The sequence below is a fragment of the Microcebus murinus genome, chromosome 1 (assembly GCF_040939455.1).
Source record: "Microcebus murinus isolate Inina chromosome 1, M.murinus_Inina_mat1.0, whole genome shotgun sequence".
Taxonomy (NCBI): domain Eukaryota; kingdom Metazoa; phylum Chordata; class Mammalia; order Primates; family Cheirogaleidae; genus Microcebus; species Microcebus murinus.
In genome coordinates, this window is record NC_134104.1 from 8,755,852 (window position 1) to 8,781,429 (window position 25,578).

Here is a 25,578-nt window from a genome sequence, read left to right on the forward strand (position 1 = left end):
TCTTTGCACTTTCCTGATAGTGTTCTTTGAAGCACAAAAGTTTTTAATTTTGATGAAGTCCAAATATTTATTTTTCCCCTTTGATTGCTTATGCTTTTGGTGCTGTTTCAAAGAAACTATTACCTAATTGAAGGCATGATGACACACCTATGTTTTCTTCTAAGAGTTTTATAGTTTCAGCTCTTATATTTTAGGACTTGACCCACTCAAAATAATTTTTGTATATGATGTGAGGTAAGGGTCTAATTTCATTCTTTTACATATAGATAGCAACTTGTCTCAGCATTACTTGCTGAAAAGACTATTCTTTTCCCATGAATTGTCTTGGCACTCTCATTGAAAATCAATTGCCCATAAGTGTATGGACTCTCAATTCTTTTTTAGTGATCTATATACCTATTTTTATGCCAATACAATACCACCTTGATTACCGTTGCTTTGTAGTACATTTTGAAATTGAGAAGTGTGAGTCCTCCAGGTTTGTTCTTTTTCAAGATTATTTTGGTTATTCTGGGTCCCTTGAATTTGCATATGAATTTTAAGATCAGTCTATCAATTCCTGCAAAAAAGTCAGCTAGGATTTTGAAAGAGACTGTGTTGAATCTGTAGATAAACTTGGGGAGTATAGCCATTGTATTAGTTAGGGTTCCACCAGAGGAACAGAACCAGTAGGATATATATATTAAGAGAATTATTGCACCAAATTTGCTCATGTGATTGTTGGGGCAGGTTAGGCAAGTCTGAAATCTGTAGGGCAGGGTGTCTGAAAGGGCAGGCTGGAGCTTTTGGACATGAACAAAAATTATAGTATATAGGTGGAATTTCTTCTTCTTGGAAGCCTCCATGCTGCTTTTAAGGCCTTTAAACTGATTGATTCAGGCCTACCAAATTGATTTAAGATAATTTCCTTTACTTAAAGTCAATTGCTTATAGACATTAATCCCATCTACAAAAGACCTTCACAGCAACACCTAGACTAGTGTTTGACTGAATAACTGGAGACTAAGCTTAGCCAAGTTGACACATCAAACTGATCATCACAGCCATCTTAACCATATTAAGTCTTCCAATACATGAATGTGAGATGTCTTTTCATTTGTGTACATCTTCTGTAATTTCTTTCAATGATATTTTATAGTTTCCAGTGTATAAATAAGTCTAACACTTTTGTTAAATTTAGTCTTACATATTTAATTCGTTTTATGCTATTGTAAATAAAATTGTTTTCTTAATTTAATTTTTGAACTTCTTTATTGCCAGCACATTGACTTTAATATATTGATATTGTTTCCTTCAATTTTGCTTAACTTGTTTATTAACTTGAATTGTTTATTTTGTGGATTTCTTAAGATTTTCTCTCTATAAGATCATGTCATCTGTAAATAGAGCCATTTTTACTTCTTCTTTCTAGTTCGGATGTCTTTTATTTCTTTCTTTCTTTTTTTTTTTTTTTTTTTTTGCTTAATTTCTCTTGCTAGATCCTCTAATACATTGTTGAGTAGAAGTGGTAAAAGGGGACATCCTTATCTTTTTCTTGATTATTAGAAGGAAAGCTTTCAGTTTTTCTTATTAAATAGATGTTAGGCAGACACTAATTTTTGATTTTAATGAAGTCCAATTTACCTATTTTTTTCTTTGTTTGCTTGTGCTTTTGGTAGCAAACAAAAAAACCAATGTCTAATTGAAAGTCAAAAAGGTTTACACCTATGTTTTCTTCTAAGAGTTTTGTGTTTCAGCTCTTACATTTAGAACTTTGATCTATTTAAGTTAATTTTTACATATGGTGTGAGGTAAGGGTCCAACTACATGACACTGGTCTGGGCAATGATTGTTTTTTTGGATTTGACCCCAAAAGTATAGGTAACAACAACAAAAATAAACAAATGGGATTACATCAAACTAAAAATCTGCACAGTAAAGGAAAACATTAACAGAATGAAGAAACAATCTATGAATTGAGAGAAAATATTTTCAAACCATACATCTGATAAGTGGTTAATATCCAAAATACATAAGGAACTCAAACAACTTAACATCCAGAAAACAAATACCTTAGTTAAAAAGTGGGCAAAGGATCTGAATAAACATTTATTAAAAGAAGACATACAAATGGCCAACAGATATATGAGAAAATGAGCAATATCACTATTCATTAGGAGAATACAAATTCAAGCCATAATGAAATATTACCTTGCACCTGTCAGAGTGGCTATTATCAAAGAGATGCAAGATAACAAGTATTGGCGAGAATGTACACTGTTGATGAGGCTGTAAATTAGTACAGCCATTATGAAAAACTGTATGGAAATTCCTCAAAAAACTAAAAATAGGATTACCATATGATCCAGAAATCTCACTTCTGGGCATATATTCAAAGGATTTGAAATCAGTACGTTGAAGAAGTATCTTCACTTCCATGCTTGTGGCAGAATTATTGACAATAGCCAAATTACACAATCAACCTAAGTACCCATCAGTGGCTGAATAGATAAAGCAAATGTGGTCTATCTACACAGTGGAATATTTTTTATCCTTATAAAAGAAGGAAATTCTGTCACTTGTGACACCACGGATGAATCTGGAGGACATTGTGCTAAGTGAAATATGTCAAGCACAGAAAGATAAATACCACGTGTTCTCACCTATATGTGGAGTCTAAAACAATAAAACTCATAGAAGCAGACAGTAGAATGGTGGTTACAGAGGCTGGGCTGGGGCTGGGGGTGGGAGTGGGGAGATGTTGGTTAAAAGGTGGAAAGTTTCAGTTAGACATTGAAGAATAAGTTTTTGGAGGTCTACTGCACAGCATGGTGACTATAGTTAACAAAAAATGTATAGTATTATGTATTTCAAAATTGCTGAGAGTAAATTTCAGATGTTCTCATTAGGAAAAAAATGATAAGTATTTGAGGTGATGGATAGGGATTAGGTTGATATAATCATTCTACATTGTATATGTATCTAACATCGCATTGTACCTCATAAATATATGCACCATACCATTATAATTTGTCAACTTACAATAAAAAGTATCATGTTAGCTATGGGTTTTTGTAGATGCCTTTTACAGGTGAAGAAAGTTCCCTTCTACTACTAATTTGAGATTTGAAGTGCAAGAGGGCCTGTTGAGGGGGCCACGTGCCAAGAGCTTGAGAGTGGACTGCAGGGGCTGAGAGCGGGCCCCAGCTGACAGTGAGTAAGCAGAGGGGACCTCAGTCACACAGCCACAAGGAAACGAATTCTGCCAGCAACCTCAGGGAGCTTGGAAACCTATTTCCCTCCTTGAACCTCCAAATGAGGACGCACCTGGCGAACAAGCTGATTTCAGCCTTGCGTGATCCTGGGCAGGGAACCCAGTTCAGATGCGCAGGACTTCTGGCCTACCGACACCATGAGACAATAGATTTGTGTTGCTTTAAGCTACTAGGTTTGTGACAATTTGTAATGAGCAATGGAAAATTAGCACAGGGCTGGCATGGTGGCTCACGCCTGTAATCCCAGCACTTTGGGAGGCTGAATTGGTGGTGGGAGGGATCGCTTGAGGCCAGGAGTTTGAGGCTGGGGTGAGCTATGATCACACCCCTGCACCTCAGCCTGGGCAACAGAGTGAAGCCCTGTCTCTAAAAAGAAAAATAAAAAATAATAATAAGAAAAAAAGAAAGAAAATTAACACAGGTATCATTTCAAATATCTCTCCTTTATATTGGACAAAATATATGGTAATGCTGGATAAAGAGCAAATTGTGAAAAGTAATGTTTGACGACTCAGGAAATGACAGGTTAAATGCCCCAGAAAATTGCCTTATCTTTTTTTGGTTTTCTTCATTAAATTTTGTCATTTCTGATGGGATCTCATGGGTAAGAGGCTGGACTGGGGAGAGGTTAGGGGGTGTGTTTTATCTTCCTCCAGACAACTGGCCACATGTGGCCATCAGCCCTTGGGAGGCCAGTGCACCTGGGCCGCCCTGTCCTGGCCCTGGGACAACCTTGGCTAGAGGAAGCCACAATCAGCCTCGGCCTGTGCACATTCCAGGGTTCCTTCTGTCAGAAGAAACCTACTCAGATAGGAGCATTCAAGCTGAGAGAAGCCACGGCATCGGCAGGGATTGCTTACAATACATTGGACAAATATCTGGTTGAATTATTTTTCTCTATGGCCTGAGATATGGTTAAGTTTTTCTTCAGAACCTTCTCCTATTTATGGAGGTGTGGGGTTATTTATTAGTGGTGGTGTAGGTTGTGGGTTCTTGAATGTTTATTACTCTGTAAAAATTGTTCAGGAAGATCCAGTTTTCTAGGTAGCTCAACTTGTCCTATTACCAGTTTGGGAGTAATCATTTGTTAGGTGTAGCATGAAGATCATGTCCTATGTATGTGTTGTTAAATTATATATAAAAATAATAAAAATGGCTGACCTTTTATTAACCTTACTTAAGAAACTTTGGGGGTTATTTTTTAATGTCACAGATTTATACAGAACAATTTTGTTTTCTTTCTTTGGCTTTAATGGGATCAAAAGTAGTTGGGTGTGTTTCTAGCTTGCAAGATGATAAAAAATAAGAGGCAGAGAAATATGTACCTTTTGTTGTTGTTGTATTGACAATGAAAATGAGAATCAGATGGTTTTTTTTCCTTTTGAAAATTTAAAAAATGTCCAGTCATTTGTACAAATGGTTTAAAAGCCTTGAGATTTTAGGAACGTGTATTTGCAATTATTCTCCTTTAATAATTAATTGCTAATATGTTTTAGTCACTGAGAACATTGTTTTGATCATTAAGAATTTAGAATGTAAAGATTATTTCAAGGTCAAATTTCAAATGTTAATCGTTGTAACCTAATGCATGTAAATCTCCACTGAATTCAGTTTAAAAATAAAAAGTAAATCATTAATTTGAACTGGCATACTTACTGGAAATTGTCTTTTATTTTTCTCTGCTATGGTTCAAGGTCATTTCTTTAATCAAACCTCAGAATTTGATACAGAGTCATCAAGAGAAAGATCATTCTTTTCCCTCTCTTACTTTCCCTAAAAATACAACTCTCACAGGAGACCTGTTCGAACTTTCCTTTTCTCTTCATTGTTCTCATCTCGTCTTTAATTATTGCTGGTGCTGTTATGTGCTTTTTATTTTTATTTTTTTATATTTATTTTTTAGTGTTGAGGGCAGAGTGTGTCATTGGGCACGAGATACATGGCAATCGCAAAGCTTCCCTTGCTGAAGGGGACTTCCGCTTTGATGTTTGAAACTACACAGGGCATCTTCCTGCTGATGTAGGGGCCATGTGGATAAGCTGAGCTGTTCGCCTGGCTGTCTTCTCACCTGGGCCATGGGGGTATGCATTGCAGGCACGAGGCCTAGAGTGGGCCCCTGGTTCGAGTCCCCATGTACCACTGATTAGTTCTGTGACCGAAGACAGCCTATATGTGCCCTGTGCCCCACCATTTCATCTGTAAAATGGGCACAAGAAGTGGTGAGCACCATGCAGGGTCATTAATTTGACTCACACTAAGAGGCCATGTGATTCCTGTATCTCAGCTGCAGTTGGTCTGGTCTTCGCCTGAGCCCACTCCCCAGGTTGGTGGGTGAAATACGGCTTCCAGTTTAGTCCCATCCAATTTAAATCTTGGGCTCGGTCAATTTAATTTAAAAAGCCCCAGTTGACTTTAAATGCTCCTTTAGGTAACAGTCTAAAGCATCTGTCCCTAAGATGGCTTCGGAGTGTGAGAAGACATGGGGGTTTGCATGTCTTCCCTCCCAGGCTGGTTCTCCTGTCTGTAACTGGTGGACTTGCAGTCTGTTCCCTGGACTCAGGCACTATCTCGGGGACACATCTGCTATCTCCTTCTCTCTGGCTTTTGCTGCCTGCACATCCCCGAGCCTTGCTCTCTGCCTGGCCCCTGGCCGGGGATCCAGCTGCCCTCTGGGGAGTCATTGGCCTGCTGGCTCTCAGCTCAGGGTTGGTGCCCCGTGGGCATGGCAGTGGCCCAGGATAGCTCATCTTCGAGGCCTCCTTTGGAATGATTTTGCTTTTTGAGCTGAACTGTCAAATTTATAAGGATGTGTCCAGGCCCGGGATTGGGATATGGGACAGCCAGTCAGGTGGCTCCTTCCGTAACCTGACATATGTATGTACAAAGGCCAGGAACCTCTGCCTGGATGTCCTCACTTGAAAACTGCAGCACCTGTTGGCCTGGCTTGCCCTCTGGGCTCTGGGCTCCCTTTTCCTCACCACGGCTCACTCAGGCAGGCTAGATAGGGGCAGGCTGTGCCCAGACCTCCCTTATGAATGTTTCCTGGTTTATTCCTCCACGCCTGGCTTTGGCTACGCCAAAGGGAGGAAGAAAATATCTGGACATCCTTTTGTAGTTCCACAGCCCAGCATGAATGGCGAGCTCCTCCTGCAGAATCTTCCTTTTGAATGCACGGAGGAGAATATCGCCTTGGTCTATTTCTTTGCATTCCTTCTGTAACCATCATCTTGCCCCTGAGCAGAGGGACGTCGCCAAGATCGGAGCAGAGAGAAAGGCAAAAGGAGAAAGCACACTCAGGCTCTCCAAACTGCTACGCTTGTGCTGATGCTGGACTGAAGCTTCCCGCAGGCTGGGGCTCACTGCCTGCCACTGGACGCATCCTTAGGACCAGGCCTAGCTTCCGTTCAAAACTCAACGAGTACTTATTGAATGAATGCAAAAAATAAATAAATGGCAATGATGATTAATATCATTCAAGTTCACTGTAAACAAATATATACTTCTCAAACAGCTTGCTATTCACAACAGATGTCTTTTTTTCCTTTTTTTTTTAAGACAAAGTCTCACTCTGTTGCCCAGTGCAGTGGTATTGACATAGCTCACAGCAACCTCAAGCTCCTGAGCTCAAGCGATCCTCCTGCCTCAGCCTCCCGAGTAGCTGGGACGGCGCATGCCACAATGTCCAGTGGGGGTCTTACTCTTGCCCACCCTGGTCTGGAACTCCTGAACTCAAGCAATCCTTCTGGTTTGGCCTCCCAGAGTGTTAGGATCGTAAGCGTGAGCCACTGTGCCTGGCCACAACAGATGTTTTATAAAAATTTTTCCATGAAGAAATTATGAATCCTTTGTTAATCGGGAAATAAGTAACTCTTTGAAGCTGAGTGAAAAAGATTTTTTTCCTTATTCTTTATGAAGAGTAAAGTTATAGAAATGATAAACTCTCATTCTTCAGCCAAGGGCTTTCCAAGAACGGACATTTCAGACTGAAGCCTGACAGGTCTGCATAGACCTGCTCACCGTGGAACGACGTGGCAAAGGGATAGCTTTCAGGTCCCCGAGAAAGACATTGCTAGCGTGTAAAACCAGCACGAGGCTTTTACAAAAGATTTACACGTATCTCAACGTGCCCAGGACATAATTGACAATTACAAGTTTTCTAAAGAAGATGCTGTAAGAGAAGAGATTTTGGGGTCTAGAGTTAGGAATAAGCCCATGTGAAGTTCAGTCCAGCTGGGGAATGTTGAGGCTGTCTTATTTACTCTAAACCAAGTGACTAAGTGGTTTCTACCCCGGACTTGCATGTGAGTATAATGCTTTGTGCTGTAAATATTCCTCACTGAAGAATAGCACCCTTGAAATAGCAGTAGGAGAATGTGGCTAATGTCCCCATATTTTGTTTTCTGGGTCAATCATCTGGGAACAGCAGTCAGAAAAGGAATTGGAGAGTGGAGCTCCCGCCTGGGGGAGCTCTTTACACCCTCGCTGCCATTGATGGGAGGAAGTGGATTGTGGTCACTTCCGGCTTTACAGCAAGTGTTAACAGTGAGTATTTCCCAATTCTGACGCCATTACCAGCCATGCATGCATTGAATCAGGTATCTTATGGCAAAATACGCCATAAATACACAAATATCTTTACTAAAAAAATAGTCTGTATTATGGGCTATTCTTGTGTTTCTATCACAGAGGTATTTTTCTTTTCTGTCACTTGGCTAATAATTGTTAGTGGATCTTTATCACCACGACTGTCTAGCATTAGAGAAATTTAAAGAGGAGACTCCATGGAAAGTTGGCCACATTGCATAAAGGTGTAGTCATACAAAAACAAGTGGGTTAAAATAAAGTAATCCAAAGCTGGAAGCAAGGAGAAAATAATAAAGAATAAAAAAAATAAATGGGGGTCCAGGTGCAGTGGCTCATGCCTGTAATCCTAGCGCTCTGGGAGGCCAAGGCAGGAGGATCGCTTGAGGTCAGGAGTTGGAGACCAGCCTGAGCAAGAGCGAGACCCTGTCTCTACTGAAAACGGGCATCGTGGCATGCACCTGTAGTCCCAGCTACTGGGGAGGCTGAGGCAGGAGGTTAGGCTAAGAAGGCACCGGCACATTTTCACTGTGATGGTTCAGGTGTGGGACAACTGATAGAAAACTTGGGAGCTGCCTAAAAGGTAGGGCATGATGAAGTTCAGAAAGATCCATCAATAGGGGTTGGTTAAATCTGTCTGAAATGGTTACATGCATACAATTTAACACGATCTGGGAATGTTTCTAGGAGCTTACCTCTCCCTTAAATAATCACGGTAACCCATTTGCAGAACAGATATTTGTCAATCTTCATGGAGTTTTATAGCTGTGTATCTTGATAAGAAAGTAAAGATAGTAAGTACCACAAGCCAGTAGTGATTCAGCCCCAGAAACCATAAATCCCCATCAGCTAGTCGCATTTGACAATTTGCACAGATTTTATACATCTTGGATTAAGTGCCTTGTGTATTATGTCTTCATTGTCCATTGAAATAGTAACTGCTATTAAGCTGCTATTAGCAGCAGCAGTTTTTCAATCATAAGGACATTGAGTGAAAAGCCCTTGTCCCTTATTTATTAAATGCTGTATCCATATTTTTTCCCCTTCAGAAGTTAAGTACAAATGGGTTCTAAGATATGTATTTTGACATACTTTATCATTTGGATATGAAAGGAATGTCTAAGGGTTTCTGATTGAGTGAAAGCCCCTTTTAATTATATTACAAATGAAGATTAGAAATATGACCAATTCCTTGCCACAGACACAGTGCTTTTATTATATACATAGTTGATTTATTTCAGGGTATGGTAACCCATGGTGTGTTTCACATTGCTGGAGCTGTGGGGTCAAGCTAAGGCAGAGTAAGACCTAAACTCTTCCACCATTCTACAGAGCTTTAATAATTGATTCTTGATAATGTTTCCGGGATATCCTCTATCATGGACTGGATTTGTATTCCTCTAAAATTCCTACGTTGAAGTCCTAACCCCCAATGTGACTGTATTTGGAGATGGGACCTTTAAGGGCATGATTAGGGTTAAATGAGGTCATAAGGGTGGGGACCCAATTCATGTGACAGGTATGGAGAGACTTCGGGGTGCACATGCACGGATGACCTTGTGAGACGGCGGCAAGCCAAGGATAGAGTCCTCAGGAGAAAACAAACCTGCTAGCATCTTGATCTTGGACTTCCAGTCTCCAGAACTGTGAGAAAATAAATGCGAGAAAATAAAAGCCACCCAGTCTGTGGGGTTTTGTTGCAGCCGCCTGAGCAAACGAGTGGCTCCCCTTTCTGAGGAAGTAAGTATTGGGCCAGAGCTGCACACCCAGGGACTCAGGAAATGCCTCAGATCAAAGCCACTGTGCAAATACTTAATCCTTTATCCTGTTAAAACATCTTTTCCTACCAGTAATTTGCATCTGAGTAATCAAAAAAAAAAAATGCTAGAAACGGAATTATTAAAGCGAGTATGTGTAAAAGCCGAGAGGTATAAGGAAGTTTGTCTTTTAAGGCAGGTGAATAAGCCATAGTCTGCCCAGCGTCAGTAGGTGCTCCTGGGGCCCCTTCAGGTGTCCTTAATAACTAGTTACCTGTTTGGTAAGCAAGTGTCCCATGTGTGACTGATGAGGAGATTCTTAACATACATAAGGCAAGCTTTAAAAAGGTACTGGGAAGTGTTTTTTTTTTTTTTTTTTTAAAGAAAATATAAGTGATACATTATGGAAAAATCTAATAAAGTCAATAGTCTTCTTTAGTATGGAAACAGTTCTCTAATAGCACGTGTGTGGCCGTTGGGATCTGAGCGCTCGAGTGGCAGGTGTCCACAAGAGACAAGCACACTTTGCAAAAGCCTGGACGAAGATGTGCCCTGCCATCCTGCCGCGCCTTCTCTCTCTCTCTCTCTGTCTTTTTCTTTCTTTCTTCCTAGTCACATGGAACCTGGACTGAGCCTTCTCAAGTGCTGCATGGCCTTCACTCAGCAGCCTCTCCACCCTCCCGTGAGGACCTAAGTATCCTCATTCTTCCCACTTTACGCCGCTGATCTGATGAACCGCTCAGAGGCTCGGCCAACCGCCCTGGGCTGGGCTCCCCTGGAGGCCACTCTGTGCCCTGTGGCGTCTAGCATGACCCCCCCACACTCCCCGAAGTGTCCGCTGGACTCTTGCAAACCTACAGCCTGTCCAGTAGCTCTGCAAGCCAGTCCGATTCCCCAAACAGCGTTACTTGATATTCAAGCAGCGGCGGGAATTCTTAGTTATTTTTACTTGCAATTTCAAGGCCTTTTCCTTTCTCCAGATCTCCTTGGGCTATAAATTAATCTTAGTCAAAACATGCTTTTAAGAGAAGGGGACTCAAAGTAGGACGACGACTTGTTCTTTTTGAAATTGCATATAATTTAACAGGGCCTAACCTTTGAAGAGGAAATACGACCCGCACAGAGCATCGCGGTGGGATTTTGGAGGCTCTCTGTCTGAAAGCCTCATCTCAAAGAAGACAGGTATTTGGTTTCAAATTATCAAAACAGCCTTGTACTCTTCTTGGAGTTATTTTGACATCTAAATAATAGTTCTGGCATTTCTTTCACAGTGTAAATCAATAACATTGACTTAGTGCATTCTTTCCTCTTTCCTCGTTTCATTCCTTACTCTTTGATAACCTCAGATCCAGTATTAATAATTATTTTAAGCCTTCGCTTTGGTTTGGTACTTTGCCCACTTAGTGGTGCAGGCGGCACCTCCTCCTCCCCCCTCCCCTTTATGGGTTGCCCAGCTCTTCCAGAATATTCTCTCCCTGGGACAAAGACTACATCCATCTTCAAAGGCAGACAGGTAGCTTTCGTGGTTGCCTTTGATGCATTTCTTTTTCTTCTTTTCCAGTCTCACAGCGTTAGAGCGCAGACATCTTCCTCCTGTTTTCATCACACACTCCTGTCATGCATTGTCCCAGGTTTCTCGCCAGGGCGACTCAACACGTGACTCAGAAGCAGCCGGTGCTCGGTGAAGCTGCGATTCTTGGGTTCTCGGGTCCTCTTCCCTCCATTCCAGTTACGCTCAAAGTGGTCCCCGAATTCTTAGCCACGCATCTTCAGTAACGTTTGCGCCAGGTCCAGACCCTCATGATTGACTTTGAAACCCTGCAGGGCGGGGGAGACAGGGAGGTGTAGGGGGAGATGCGAAGCGTGCGGGGCAGGTGTGAGGACAGTCGGACCCGGGCTGGGTTTCCAACTCTGCCACGGAACTGACTCAGTGAGCTCTGGTGACATACGCGACCTTGCAAGACTCTGGCATCTCAGCTCTAGCTGGGGGCGATAACGCATCGTGCGGGTTGTTTAGGAGGACTAAAGGAAATACCGTCTGCAGAGCCAGGAGGAGCCACGACATGACAGGTCTCAGTGGTCTTTAGTTTATTCCTTTCATCCTCTTCGTTTCTGTAAACTTCTATGTTTGGCTGTCTTAGCGCCTTATCTTTTTTCCCATATTATCCCCTTGGCTAAACTTAGGTTCTTATCTTAGTGTCTTTTTTTGGATACTCCTCTCTAAAAGGATTTCAGTGTATTCATACCTTTTACTCTTTGCCTTTTAAGGTGACAGTCCAGAAATTGCTCAGGCTGCAAGTCTGTGGCGGGAATCTGGGGTTCGGGTGTGTTTAGCAGCTCTCCCTCCTGTAATGGCTTCGCCCTTCACCTCTGGGGTCCTGCCATTCCCTGTCTGTCCCGTGTGGGGTGGGAGGGCTGTCTAGCCCAGGGGGCCCCTGACTCAGGGGTGTGTCGCTTGTGGTGCCATATCCTCCCCACCAGGGTGATCGGCCCAGAGTCACCGGAGGAGGCAAGCAGGGTCAACCAGCGTCCTTCTCTGTAGTTTTCTACACTGGACCTGCAGGTAGAGCTTGTTTTGCTTCTGGAGCTCCAAGCCTCCCGGGGCTCTAAGATGCCTTTAGGTAGTGGGGTGAGGCCACGACCTCCTGGTCTTCAGGTGTGCCGGGCGTAACCCCCTCTTCCTGCCAGAGAAACACCTTTCCCATCTCTGCTTTTCTGGAGGGGACCCCTCTTCAGAGATTCGGGGTGCTAGCTGGTGATTCCATGTTGAATGTTGAATAACTTGCACCTTATTTTTTTCTGGGAACTCCTGGGGATTAAAAAAAATTGGATATTTGGTAAAAATATCCAAATACAAATAAATTCCCTTTTTTTCCCCAAGGGAAAAGTATTTCCTTAGAAGTGATTTTTTAATATCACAACCAGTAACAGATTCCTTTGTTCCTTCTTCACTATCACTACTTCACTTGACCAGCTTAAAAAAAAAAAGAAAAAGAAAAAGAAAAAATTTGAGCAACTACCATTTGAAGTGAAAATACAGTTTTAATGTTTGCAAGAAACATTTAGCTGCAATGAGTGACCTATACGCTTTCATTGTTTTAGTTTTTCACAGCAAAAATATGAAGATGAGAATTTGGCTTTTATTATGTTTTGTTTCAGTGTCTTTCAAAGATTGTCAATATTCAATATCTTTGAAAAAGCAAGAAGGGAGATAATTGGTAAAAAAAAATCAATTTAACAGAATAGCTCTAAAATAAGGGCTACTATTGAAACATCAACTTAAAAGGTGAATGATGACTATAATTCCTCTGATTTAGCCTATTGTTATTTTAAAGAAAGCAAACATATTCAGAAACTTAAGTATAAAAATGATCTCAGCTTTGCAAGCATATTGGGAAAAAAATCTGCCTGCCCAAACTTTAATCTCCTTCTAAGACATCCTCTTTGCCTCTCTTTGCCGCATCTACTGCGGGAAGGAAGACCATTCTCAGCAATCAGATTGTCGACGTTCCAGAAAGTGTTGACCTCACTCTTAAGGGAACACACAGTTATCGTGAAGGGTCCCCGAGGAACCCTGCAGAGGGACTTCAACCACATCAACGTAGAGCTCAGTCTCCTTGGAAAGAGAAAGAAGAGGCTCCGGGTTCGCAAATGGTGGGGAAGTAGACAGGAACTGGCCGCCGTTCGCACTGCGTGAGTCGCGTGTGGACCGTGATCACGGGGGTCACGCCGGGCTCCCGTCACAAGCTGAGGTCACTTCCCCGTCAACGTCATCATCCAGGAGAATGGGTCTCTTGTTGAAATACGAAATTTCTTAGATAATATACACCCGCGGGGTTCGGATGAGGCCACCACGTGTTGCTTGTTCCATACCTGAAGCACAGAAAGATGAGTTGATCCTTGAAGGAAATGACATCGAGCTTGTTTCAATTTCGGCTGCTTGGATTCGACAAGTCCCAGTAGTTAAAAACAAGGATACCAGAAAGGTTTCGGACGGCGTCTATGTCCCTGAGAAAGGAACAGTTCAGCAGGCTGGTGAATAAGATCTAAACGTTGTCCAGCCGCATGGAGATGTCAGATGACTCCTAAGACCTATTTGTAATTTTGATGATGCAATAAAAGACCTATTGGTTTGGGACTTTTTTTTTTTTTTTTTTTGAGACAGAGTCTCACTTTTGTTGCCCAGGCTAGAGTGAGTGCCGTGGCGTCAGCCTAGCTCACAGCAACCTCAAACTCCTGGGCTTGAGTGATCCTTCTGCCTCAGCCTCCCGGGTAGCTGGGACTACAGGCATGCACCACCATGCCCGGCTATTTTTTTGTATATATACTTTTAGTTGGTCAATTAATTTCTTTCTCTTTTTAGTAGAGACGGGGTCTCGCTCAGGCTGGTTTCGAACTCCCGACCTTAAACAATCCGCCCGCCTCGGCCTCCCAGAGTGCTAGGTTTACAGGCGTGAGCCACCGCGCCCGGCCGGTTTGGGACTTTTTTAAACAAATAAAATAAATAAAACATTTGTTGCCTTTGAGCCGTGAACATTAGTTTCCTGACAAAACATATAATGCAAAGGGTGTCTGTAAAATCTGGAAACACAGGTGAGTTAATATACTTGCTACTAAGGACATCTTCAATCTGCTAAAAAGGAAAATAATGTTACCTATATTCCAGGGTTTGTGGACCCCCTGTGCTGTAATATTTTGGGATATTGGAATATAGCTGACAGTTTTTCTTTTCTTTTCTTTTCTTTTCTTTTCTTTCCTTTTTTTTTTTTTTTTTTTTTTTTTTTTTTTTTTTTTTTTTTTTTTTTTTGAGACAGAGTCTCACTTTTTTGCCCAGGCTAGAGTGAGTGCCGTGGCGTCAGCCTAGCTCACAGCAACCTCAAACTCCTGGGCTCAAAGGATCCTTCTGCCTCAGCCTCCCAAGTAGCTGGGACTACAGGCATGCGCCACCATGCCCGGCTAATTTTTTCTATATATATTAGTTGGCCAATTAATTTCTTTCTATTTATAGTAGAGATGGGGTCTTGCTCTTGCTCAGGCTGGTTTCGAACTCCTAACCTCGAGCAATCTGTCCACCTTGGCCTCCCAAAGTGCTAGGATTACAGGCATGAGCCACTGCGCCTGGCCTCTTTTCTTTCTTTCTTTTTTTGAGACACGGTCTTGTTCTGTCACCCAGAATGCAGTGACATCATCATAGCTCACTGCGGCCTCCAACTTCTGGGTTCAAGTGATATCCTCCTGCCTCAGCTTCCTGAGTAGCTTGGACTATAGGGAGGTGCCACCACACCTGGCTAGTTATTTTTACTTTTTTTGTAGAAACAGGGTCTTGCTATGTCACTCAGGCTTGTTTTGAACTCCTGACCCCAAGCCATCCTCCTACTTTGACCTCCCAAAGTGCTGGCATTACAGGTGTGAGCCACCGAATCCATTTCTTAAACTTGCATTTTTTTTTCTCCTCAGAGCTTTGATTGATATTACTGCTCACAGGGTGGCGATTCCTTTTCTCTGAGAAGCGCCTCCTCCCTACTCTCCCGGCCCTCAGAGGCTGCTGCCACCATGTCTGCACTAAGATGGTTCTATCTCCCTCCATAGTTGTTGGACCCTGGGGAGACCAGCTGGGCCAATCAGCTTTCCTGGGTACTCGGAATTGGGTCTCAGAAATTCTGACTATGGAGGGGCACATGAACATCCTGAAGTCATCATGGCGTGACGGCACATGTTCCTCACTGCTGTAGGGTAGCCCTCTTCTACCCTGTGAAGTGAAGCAAAGAATGAATTTCTGAAGAGAGCGATGAACTAAGTAGTTGGACAAAGAGAAGCTGAGACAAGAGGCAGAGAGAACCGGTGGCTTTCCAAGCCCTGTGGTCCATCATGAAGTCCCCTTATCCTCGGGCTCCAGGGGGGACCCCAGCATCCTTCTTACAAATGTCCTTTTCTAATTAAGGTATGTCCGATTGGTTTCTGCTACTTGTTATGCAAAGAGCCTTGAGTAAAACTGTCTCCACTGTTCCGCAGCTAGCATCCGAAGTTGGAATGGTCCTGGGACAGATGCTTGTCCTAAGACAGTTCGTGAAATTGAAAAGAACCATTTAATGTATGGTAAACATTTATGGAAAGAAGAAAGCCAACGCATAAACATATTCTAAGAGTACTTGAAGTGGCAAGTGGGATGTTTTCCTGGTCTTTTCCAGGAAGATCTAAAATCTTGCCCCCAGAAATCAGGAGAGCAAAGCCCCCAAATGAGCATGAGGCCAGCACGCAAACTTTTGTAGAAAGAGTTGCTCTCAATTTATTTAAAAGGCCTATGATAATTACAGAAATAATTATACATGGCACATGTATTATTACTACATTTTTATAGAACAACATTGATTATCTAGTTTGAATAACTCTCCAGGAAGTTCCAAGAAAGGTACACAATGGATACTTAGGCTTCTGAACCATTTTTTTTTTTTAAAGACCCTTCTATTTTCCTTTTTACTTCCTTTCCTTCTCCCTTCCTTAGTATTTAGTCCTTTGTTGGAAAATGGAACTTTCTGCGATGATAGAAGCATTCTATATCTGTGCTGTCCAATATGGTAGCCACTAACCACCTGTGGCTATTGGACACACATGGAAAGTGTGGTTAGTATGACTAAAGAGTTGAATTTTAAATTTTATTTCATTTTAACAAATTAAAATATAAACTGAAATAGCTACCTGTAGCTAGTGACTAATGAGTTGGACAGTGCAGATTTAGTGTATCAATATACTCTGTAATTTTTGTTCTCGGTGCTGCTAAGAGATCATTGGTGATGTTTGGTGAGGTTTTATAGTGGTTTGAGTTACCCATCTGATTGCCCTTATTCTCTCATTTCCCACTTCAAAAAGCTCAGTGGTTGAGAGGCTGGCTGTATCATCTTTTCATCAAATTCGATTTTGCTCTTTGCATGGGAAACTCTGCCCCAATTCTGGTTTATTCTAGATGGGGGTTCTGTGGTCAAGTGTGGGCGAATTGCGGCTTTCTGCCAGACAGCTGGCATTCACAAAACACACTTGATACCGAGGGCAGTCAAATGTAACCTGGAAGGAAGGGTATTTGCTTATCTTTCAACTTGTTTGAAGACCAAACCACAGCCATGTTGGGATAAAGTAGCCCGGCGAGAGAGTCCCAGCGAGCTCTGGGGAGACTTTGTCATGGCTCACCACAGAAACCTCAATGTTGATATGACTTTCGTTCCTCTATGGACTGTAATGACAGGCTTTCCTGGGTCTTGGTTGCTGTGAAGAGGTTGCTTGAAGTGGGCAGTAGTGTATTTATAGCATGTAATTATTCCTGCAGTTTCCCTACTTTAAAAAAATAAACGGAAAGCAACCCTTTCTACAAGAGGCGAGTCTACAGCCTCACGCCCCTCCTAGGTAGCCCGTCCTCCTGATTTCTGGTAGAATGATTTCCGGTCTTCCCACCTCAGTTTCAAGCCTGCTGGGCCCAGAGCTGGAGGTCTTTTGAGACATGACTGAACGCACTGGTTCCGATGACAAAGACTGCATGCAGGCCTTTCTCAGAAGAAGACACATTTGGTTGAGATGGTTGAGCAGGTGTCCGTTCTGGTGTTTCTGACTGGGTTTCTTCATGAGAAACTTGAATGGTCCTTTGGTTTCCTTCCCTGTAGCCTGCTGAGATGCGGCCTGGTGGCTGATGGCTGTGCCACTTTGTTTTGTGCACCTTGTACGCATCTGTGGCCACAGCTGTCCACAGGCTTGGCAAAGCCAGGCAGTATGTGTGTGCTGTGGGCGGGAGGACTTTCCTTCTTCTCCAAGAGCATCCTTCTCTGCGCTTTGACTGTCTGATGCTTGAGCTGCTTGGCGGTGAGGGGAGGGTTATTTATTGGTGTGACGAGGGGTTAAGCCCACCTCCTGAGGAGGGGTGGAGCCCAGAAGCAGGAAAGTGGACGGGATGAAATCTGGGGCCACTTACTGCTATTGTCACCATACGGACCCACGTCAAGACAGTCCAGGAAGACCCAACTGCCCTGTGATCAACCAGCGCCTGTGCAATTCTCTTCGCACTAGACCTTCTGCGCTGCTTAGAGCAGTGCCGGGTGAGGCCAGTGAGTCGCCCAGGTCCCAGCATTCACTGTATGGATGGGTCTCCCAGCGTCTGCCTGGGAATTTTCAGCTTGGTCCAAGCTCTAGTGGAGAGCCCGGAGCCCACAGCCTACTCCGGGCTCGCCTGGAACCTCCCGCTCCTAGGCTGCACGCGTGCTCTTGGTTGATTCAAGGTGCAGATGGGTGCTTAGGGGGTACCCTGTTCTCTCCCTTCCTCCTGTTCCCTGCAAGCATTCATTCATTTTCACTGCAACTATTACTATTGAGCACCAGCTGTATACCTGCAGTCTTCTCTGGGGCTACAGGTGTGAGACTTGCACAGTTCGTTTCTCTCCAGTTGGCAGAATGTCTCTAGACACGTTTTCTTTTTTTAAAAGCTCTCTCTCTCCTCTCTCTGTACTGTCTACTCCAAGACCTTCTTCCATGAGAGGAAAAATCTTCTGAGAATGTTTCAAATAGGTTTTCCAATCAATTCCTCCCTTTGAATGCAAAATGAACACAGTGTAATAAAATTGGGGCCAAAGACGCTAGAATTAGACAATAAGCAAAGACTTTATGGCCCAGAACAATTGACTGAGATTTTCTTCTCTACTTCTGATGTCGGAGGGAAGATGGGGCTTTGAGGTTAGGGGGCCTGGCGCTTCCCTTGCCCACGTGCAGTCAGGAGGCATTTTGTTTTCAAAAGTACCGGGTTCGTGGAGAGATGGGGGACAGGAAAGGAAAGCTGGAGACCCAAGAGTGATGTCCCTAGAGTGGAGGTGGCTGAAAGGCCCACTCCCTGGAGGGGTCCTTGGAGAGGATGGAGCCTCTGAGTGATGGAGTTGAGGTATGTGTATGAGAGTTGGGGTGTGTGAGTTGGGGTGTGAGAGTTGGGGTGTGTGTGAGAGTTGAGGTGTGTGAGAGTTGGGGTGTGAGAGTTAGGGTGTGTGAGTTGGGATGTGAGAGTTGGGGTGTGTGTGAGAGTTGAGGTATGTGAGAAAGTTGAGGTGTGTGAGAGTTAGGGTGTGTGAGAAAGTTGAGGTGTGTGAGAGTTGAGGTGTGTGAGAAAGTTGAGGTGTATGAGAGTTGGGGTGTGTGAGAAAGTTGAGGTGTGTGAGAAAGTTGAGGTGTGTGAGAGTTGGGGTGTGAGAGTTGGGGTGTGTGTGAGAGCTGAGGTGTGTGAGAAAGTTGAGGTGAGAGTTGGGGTGTGTGAGAAAGTTGAGGTGTGTGAGAGTTGGGGTGTGTAAGAAAGTTGAGGTATGAAAGTTGAGGTATGTGAGTTGAGGTGTGTGTGAGGGTTGTGGTGTGAGAGTTGAGGTGTGTGAATTGAGGTGTGTGTGAGTTGAGGTGTGTAAGAAAGTTGAGGTGTGAGAGTTGAGGTGTGGGAGTTGAGGTATGTGAGTTGAGGTGTGTGACTTGAGGTGTATGTGAGAGAAGTGGTGTGAGAGTTGAGGTGTGTGAATTGAGGTGTATGTGAGAGTTGGGGTATGAAAGTTGATGTGTGTGTGAGAGTTGGGCTGTTTTAGAGTTGGGGTATGTGGGAGTTGGGGTGTGTGGGAGTTGGGGTGTGTGGGAGTTGGAGTGTGTGGGAGTTGGGGTGTGTGGGAGTTGGAGTGTGTGGGAGTTGGGGTGTGTGGGAGTTAGGGCACATGTGATAGTTGGCATATGTGTGAGAATTGAGGCGTGCAAAGGTTGGTGTGTGAGAGTTGGGGTACATGTGGGAGTTGGTTTGTCTGATAGGGTGTGTTGTGAGAGTTGGGGTGCATGGCAGAGTTGAGGGGTGTGTGAGAGTTGGGTGTGTGTCGTGAGTTGCTTAGGCATTGCGTTGGTTGTTGTGTGTGTGTGTGTGTGTGTGCGAGGCACTGAACAGTAAGGGGGTCGATGCCCCCGAGACAGACCCTGAGCCCCAGCTGGGACCGGGGGGCCGCCCTCATCTTCGGGTGGACGTGGGCAGCAGCATCGCGTTAGTGAAACCTCCGCCTCTGAGACGCGCTGTTCACCTCCATTCCTCTCAGTTTGGGCAGCTGTGAGAAAGGGCCACAAACTCCAACAAATACTGGTGCTGTCACGTTCGTAGCAGCCTCATTCACAACGGCCAAGAGTTGGAAGCAGCCAGGAGTCCACTGACAGATGAACGGACAGACATGATTTGGTATATCCATGCAGCAGGACATTCTAATATTCAGCCTTAAAAAGCACGGGAATTCTGACACATGCTCCAACGTGGATGGACCTTGAGGATGTCACAAAACAAGCCGGTCACAAAAGGACACATACTGTATGACTCCACTCATTTGAGTTACCTGGAGCAGGCAAATTCAGAGGCGGGAAGTAGAACGGTGTTTGCCAGGGGCTGGAGGCTTCCTGGGTGCAGAGTTCCAGTTCTGCAAGCTGAGAGGAGTTCTGGCGATGGGTGGTGATGGTGGTGACGGCTGCTCCAGTCCCTGCCACCCAGCCTGATGGGTGTCTGGCTGTCAGCGCTTGGGGGCGCACTCTTTGCTCTCCTTAGCGTCAGCCGCTAAGCAGAGGGTGATGTGCCCCCGAAGGCTCTAACAGGAGGAGAAGTGAGGGCAGGCCGCCTCAACAGGGGGACTCAGCACATTGGAAATGATTCAGGACACTGGACTCCCAAATGGCCTCTTTAGACGCACCAGCACGGTGACAGATTGCACATCCAGAACGAGCCAAAGAAACCCTCATTAAAGATAAAAACATGGAATTGCGGACCGAGTTGGACAGCAAGTTTATTTCCCAAGATCATGTTACTGGGCAACACGAATCTCTCTGTATCCGAAGGGTGCAGGCCAAGCTGGCTTTGCACAGCGGCTCTGGGAGGTGGCCAGGCCAGTGTTTTCACCCCCAAGGGTGAAATGTGCACGAGGGTCTCCCCGGGGGGCCAGAGCGCCTGCTAACACCTGGTGCGACGTTTATCCGCTGTCCCGACCCCCACCCCATCCTCCCGCTCTGTACCCCCAAGGCCACCCCATTTGCACCGCAGACCTTGTGCCCTGTGAACATTGAGTTTGGGTTTAAAGCCAGTGCTCCCAGGAGCCCGGGGAAGAGGGGCTTCTCGGCGCTGGCGGTGTGGCCCGGCTGTCCTTTCCTTATGGCTGCAGGTGGGGGTCTGGCCAGGCTCTCCTCCCGCGCCCTCCCAGGGCCTGGCCTTTGAGATCCTGCTCTCCCTCTGGGGCCCGGGTCATGTTCCAGAGTCACTTCAGGGTGAGCTGTTCGCTTTAAAGCCCTTTGATATTTTGACTTAAGCCGGTGTCCCATTTGAGGCACTGGCCGATTTCAGAAGCAGCTGGGGCCTTTGTTTATAGCCTCTCTCATCTCACGTTTCTGGGTGGATTTCTCTTTTGGAGACAATGTTCTATGAATCACCTTTGAAATGAGCATTTGTCAGCTCAGGGACTATATTCTCTTTGAATTGTCAGAATAAGAATAAACGTAACTCTCTGAAGTCCTGTTTCCTTAGTCCCAGGCCCACCGCAAGGATGGAGACGGGCCCCCTAGCCCCCATCCAGGGAACTATGCTTTATTTCTCTCTTCCCAGTTCTCACCTGCTTTTCTTTCGTCTCTCTCCTGAACCGCTGACCTGACCGATTGCACTGTCCTGGTCCTGCCACTTCCTGCTAGCTCTGTGACTCTCTGAGACTCAGTTTCCTCCTCTGTAAATTGGGCACAATAGGGCAGGATGGCTGAGAGCTTAAGTGAGTTTCTAGAGGTGAAAGTATCTTATTGATTTGAAAATGCTATGCAAATTGACATTACTTTTCTGCAAAACACCGTAATAGGATGGGCAGTTTGTCTCTCTCTGGACTCACTCACTGCCTGGCTTGATCATGCTGCCATATTAAGAAAAATTAATAATAAAGGTCATCTCTCTCTCCTCCTTTCGGCCCTCTTTCCCTCTCCCCTTACTTCTGTCGAGGAGGCAGGAAAACTGGTTTTCATTTCTCTTTCTCTTTCCTGGCCTCCCTGTGTGGACTGTCAGAGCTGCTTCTCCTTGAGTGTTCGTTATTTGCAGTCACCTTTGCACGAGTCACCTGAAGGTTGTGCTCTAGCCGGTGTTGGGAGCTGGGCAGCCTTTGTCTTCTGACCCAGGGGCTGATGTGGGTCTGAAGGCCGGTTCTTTGGTTTTGCTTTGTTTATGTCCTGGGGAAGGGTGTCATAAAGCCACAGCGAGCGGGCTCAGCCCAGGCTGGCGTGGGCAGCGGCTAAATCCGCTTTCTGATTACGTCTTGCGATCCCGACTCCGCTCTGCCCTCAGATACTGAATCTCTCTTTTCATCCAGCAGCGCCGACTGTCCCCGGCTCACAGGGAAGTTAACATCTGCTCTGTGGTTTGTTTAAAAGTTTGAATGTGATTGTGAGATTCAGGCCAGTAGTGTCGAGCGTTAGCCAGGGCTGGTTTTTGGAGGGAGCTTGGAGGAGTGAGAAGTTATCCGAATAGCACGACATGGGAAGCTTTTCTGTTGCTTTTAATACTTTTGCACAGTTTTCCAAAGCTCTTGGCAACTAGGTGGTGGCCTGACTCTTTGTGTGATATGAGGCCGCTGTGGATGTGGCTAAGTAACACCTGGGTGGCGTGCGGGTCGTTGCCCAGGAACCTGGACACGCATGCTGTGGATTTTATGGCCAGCCCGAAGTCTTGAGGGATTGGTTGGCTTGTCAAAACATAACATTTCTCCCTGACTCTTGGTATTCCAGCTAGTTCGTGAAAATTACTACCATGTGACAGCTTTTTGGTGGTCTCTGTGCAGAGAAGACAGGAAAGGATAAACTGTATGGAAATTGGCACCACACTCAGCGCGTTGGTTGGCCGTCTCAGAGAGGAGCTGTTGTACGAGGTGATCTGCTTCGTCACGGGTTGGCGGGAAATAATTCTAGCTGTGATTAGGCCGTTGAAAGTTGAGCTCCTGGAAAACATTGGTGAAATCAGAAAGCCAAGTATATTGTGGGTGTGGAAGGATTGCAACGGAAGTCTCCTGCTATCTAGGTGAAATGCAAGAGGTTGGTGGCAGGAAGCAAAGTCCCCCATTTTTTTTAACCCTTTGTCTTGACATGATCATAGATTCATAGGAAGATGCAAAAAAAAAAAAAAAAAAAAAATTCCCAGACCCTATGTCCCCTTCACCCCGTAACATCTTGCATAATTGTAGTATGACGAAAGTCACTAAGTGAAGCAAAGTGCTTTCGAGACAGCCAGTGGCACATTCTGATAATGAGATCACAGACTATGGCAGAGATAATATCAGTATTTTTTTGAGCTCTTAGCATGTGTCAGCATATTGGGCATCAGGAATGTGAACAAATCAGTTCTGGTTCCTCTGTCCAGGGGGCTACAGAAAAACCAGGGAGACTGACATGAATACACACTTATGCAAATGTTTCATTAATTACAATTATGAGAAGTGCTATAAAATGAAAATATAGTTAAAAGCAAAAAAAAAAATGATTTCTTGAAAAGAGACCTTAAAAATTTCTGTGCTTGGCCAGGCGCGGTGGCTCACGCCTGTAATCCTAGCTCTCTGGGAAGCTGAAGCGGGCAGATCGCTCAAGGTCAGGAGTTCGAAACCAGCCTGAGCAAGATGGAGACTCCATCTCTACTAAAAATAGAAATAAATTAATTGGCAAACTAAAAATATATATAGAAAAAATTAGCCGGACATGGCGGCACATGTCTGTAGTCCCAGCTACTTGAGAGGCTGAGGCAGAAGGATCGCTTGAACCCAGGAGTTTGAGGTTGCTGTGAGCTGGGCAGACACCACGGCTCTTTAGCCTGGGCAACAGAGCAAGACTCTGTCGCAAAAAAAAAAAAAAAAAAAAATTTCCATGCTGTTTAGTAATTTTAAGATTTTCTAAATATTCTAGAGTAGTGGCAACTTTAAAGTGTACTCCTACCATAAAATTTATGATCGTGTCCTTTTCTAGGCTTGTTTTTCCAAATTTCCTCCTTTTTTTGACCTGTGGAAGCCATTATGTTTTTGACTGAATGAGCGTTGGTGACTGGCAGTGCCCACAGGGGAGGGTGGTGTTCATGCACATCTGCAATTTGGCTGCAGAATGGGAATAAGACTCCAGATCTGCTCCTTAAATATGTCCAGCAATTAAGAATGACAGACCCCAAACAGACGGTTGCCTGGGGGAGAGATTTTTGGACACTGGCCGTGTTTGATGAGACCCTAACATCTTTCCAGTCTTAAAGCTTTCTGTCTCTGGTTTTAGCTCTCAACCCACACAGAGAGTGCAAATGCACAAGTTTCGCTCATGTGACTCAGCGATAGGATCTAAATTGGAATCCTTAGGTCTTAAGTGAAGAGAGGAACAATTAGATTTATGTTCCCTGTTGAGCTCAAGATGTGGTATTTGCGCAACTCAAGCCGAACGCACACAAGATAGCGACCCTACCCGCCTACTTGGTAAACTCCGAACAGGTGGTGGGAATAATAACTGGATAAATATCGCTGGTCACTGAGGACATTTTCTCTATATCAACATTTGCTATAGGAGGTTCTCAGGTCTCCTGGCTCTTGCCAAGCAAACAGTGTGTTTCAGACAAGAAGTGGAAACAAAGGTTTGCCAGAAATTGCTGGGAGTAACTGGCCTTATCAGTGCGGGCATGGCCGGGTCATTCCACGGGTTGCCAGCTCCGGGTTTTGGGAGATGCGGTCGTGAATTAGGGGGTGTGCCCAACAAGCACCTCATATTTAGAAGCACTGACGTTGTTACCTTCATTCAAGCAGAGCGTCTTTTGAAATTTTTCATTCTTCGTTTGATGTTTTGTGTCGCTGAGCCTTTTGAAATGCACTTAGGGTAGACGCAAGGCCTCCTGAACATTCCGGAAACTTGGCTCCATCATCACTCTAAATAAAATGGTGGTGGTGGGGGGGAAGTCCAACAAAACCCAAGTCTTTCCAAACCTAACTTTTCTTCCCCATGTAGGAAAATCACAGGATCAGTGGGCAATCTTGATGTTAATCTCATGATGTTAACCCTTCTGTTGAATTTTTTAATGTTATAATTTATTTATTTATTTATTTTTTTGAGACAGGATGTCACTCTGTTGCCCGGGCTAGAGTGCTATGACATCAGCCTAACTCACAGCAACCTCAAACTCCTGGGCTCAAGCGATCCTCCTGCCTCAGCCTCCCGAATAGGTGGGACTACAGGTGTGCTTCACCATGCCCGGCTAATTTTTCTATTTTTTGGTGAGATGGGGTCTTGCTCTTGCTCAGACTGGTCTTGAACTCCTGACCTCAAGCAATCCTCCCACCTTGGCCTCCCAGAGTGCTAGGATTACAGGTGTGAGCCACCGCGCCCGGCCAAAATTTGTTATTTTTAATGAATGCTAGAGAGTGGTGGCTGTGCTCCTGGGTACCAGAAGCCTCGTGCACTAATTCCAGCAGGCAGGTGCTGTCCTCACTCTTGGAGGCAGGGCCCGGGCGACCTCTGCATTCCCCGGGGCCGGAATGTGCCCCCCACACAGTCGGCTCTCAGTGCAGGCTGGCTGTATTTGCCGTTGAAAACTCGCGGCTGGGTGGGGTTGGTGTTAGGAGCTGGGCCTTGGAGAAGATATATTTGATTTTGAATTCAGGTTCTGCTACTTACTCATCTGAGTCATTGGGCAGACCAGTTAACCTCTCTGAGCCTTGGTTTCCTCATATGTAAAATGGGAATAATATAACTCACCACAGAGAGTTGGGAGAATTAAATGAGATGACATTTAGCACTTTACGTATGAACCTGAGACATGTTGAATTGTCCATTAGGCAATGTCTCCCAGGTGGAATGTAAGCCCTAGGAGAACAAGGAATTGTTTTATTCACAGCTATAGACCAATGCCTGGCACATAGTAGGTGCTCACTAAATATTTGCCAGTTAATGAATGAATAATGTATTATAGATTTATCTACATTAGC

The 25,578-nt window shown here is 44.6% G+C and overlaps 1 pseudogene; it reads left to right on the forward strand.

The window, feature by feature from the left end:
• Positions 1-6,383: 6,383 nt before the first annotated feature.
• Positions 6,384-13,635, forward strand: LOC105881276 (large ribosomal subunit protein uL6 pseudogene; annotated as a pseudogene).
• The last annotated feature ends 11,943 nt before the right edge of the window (positions 13,636-25,578 follow it).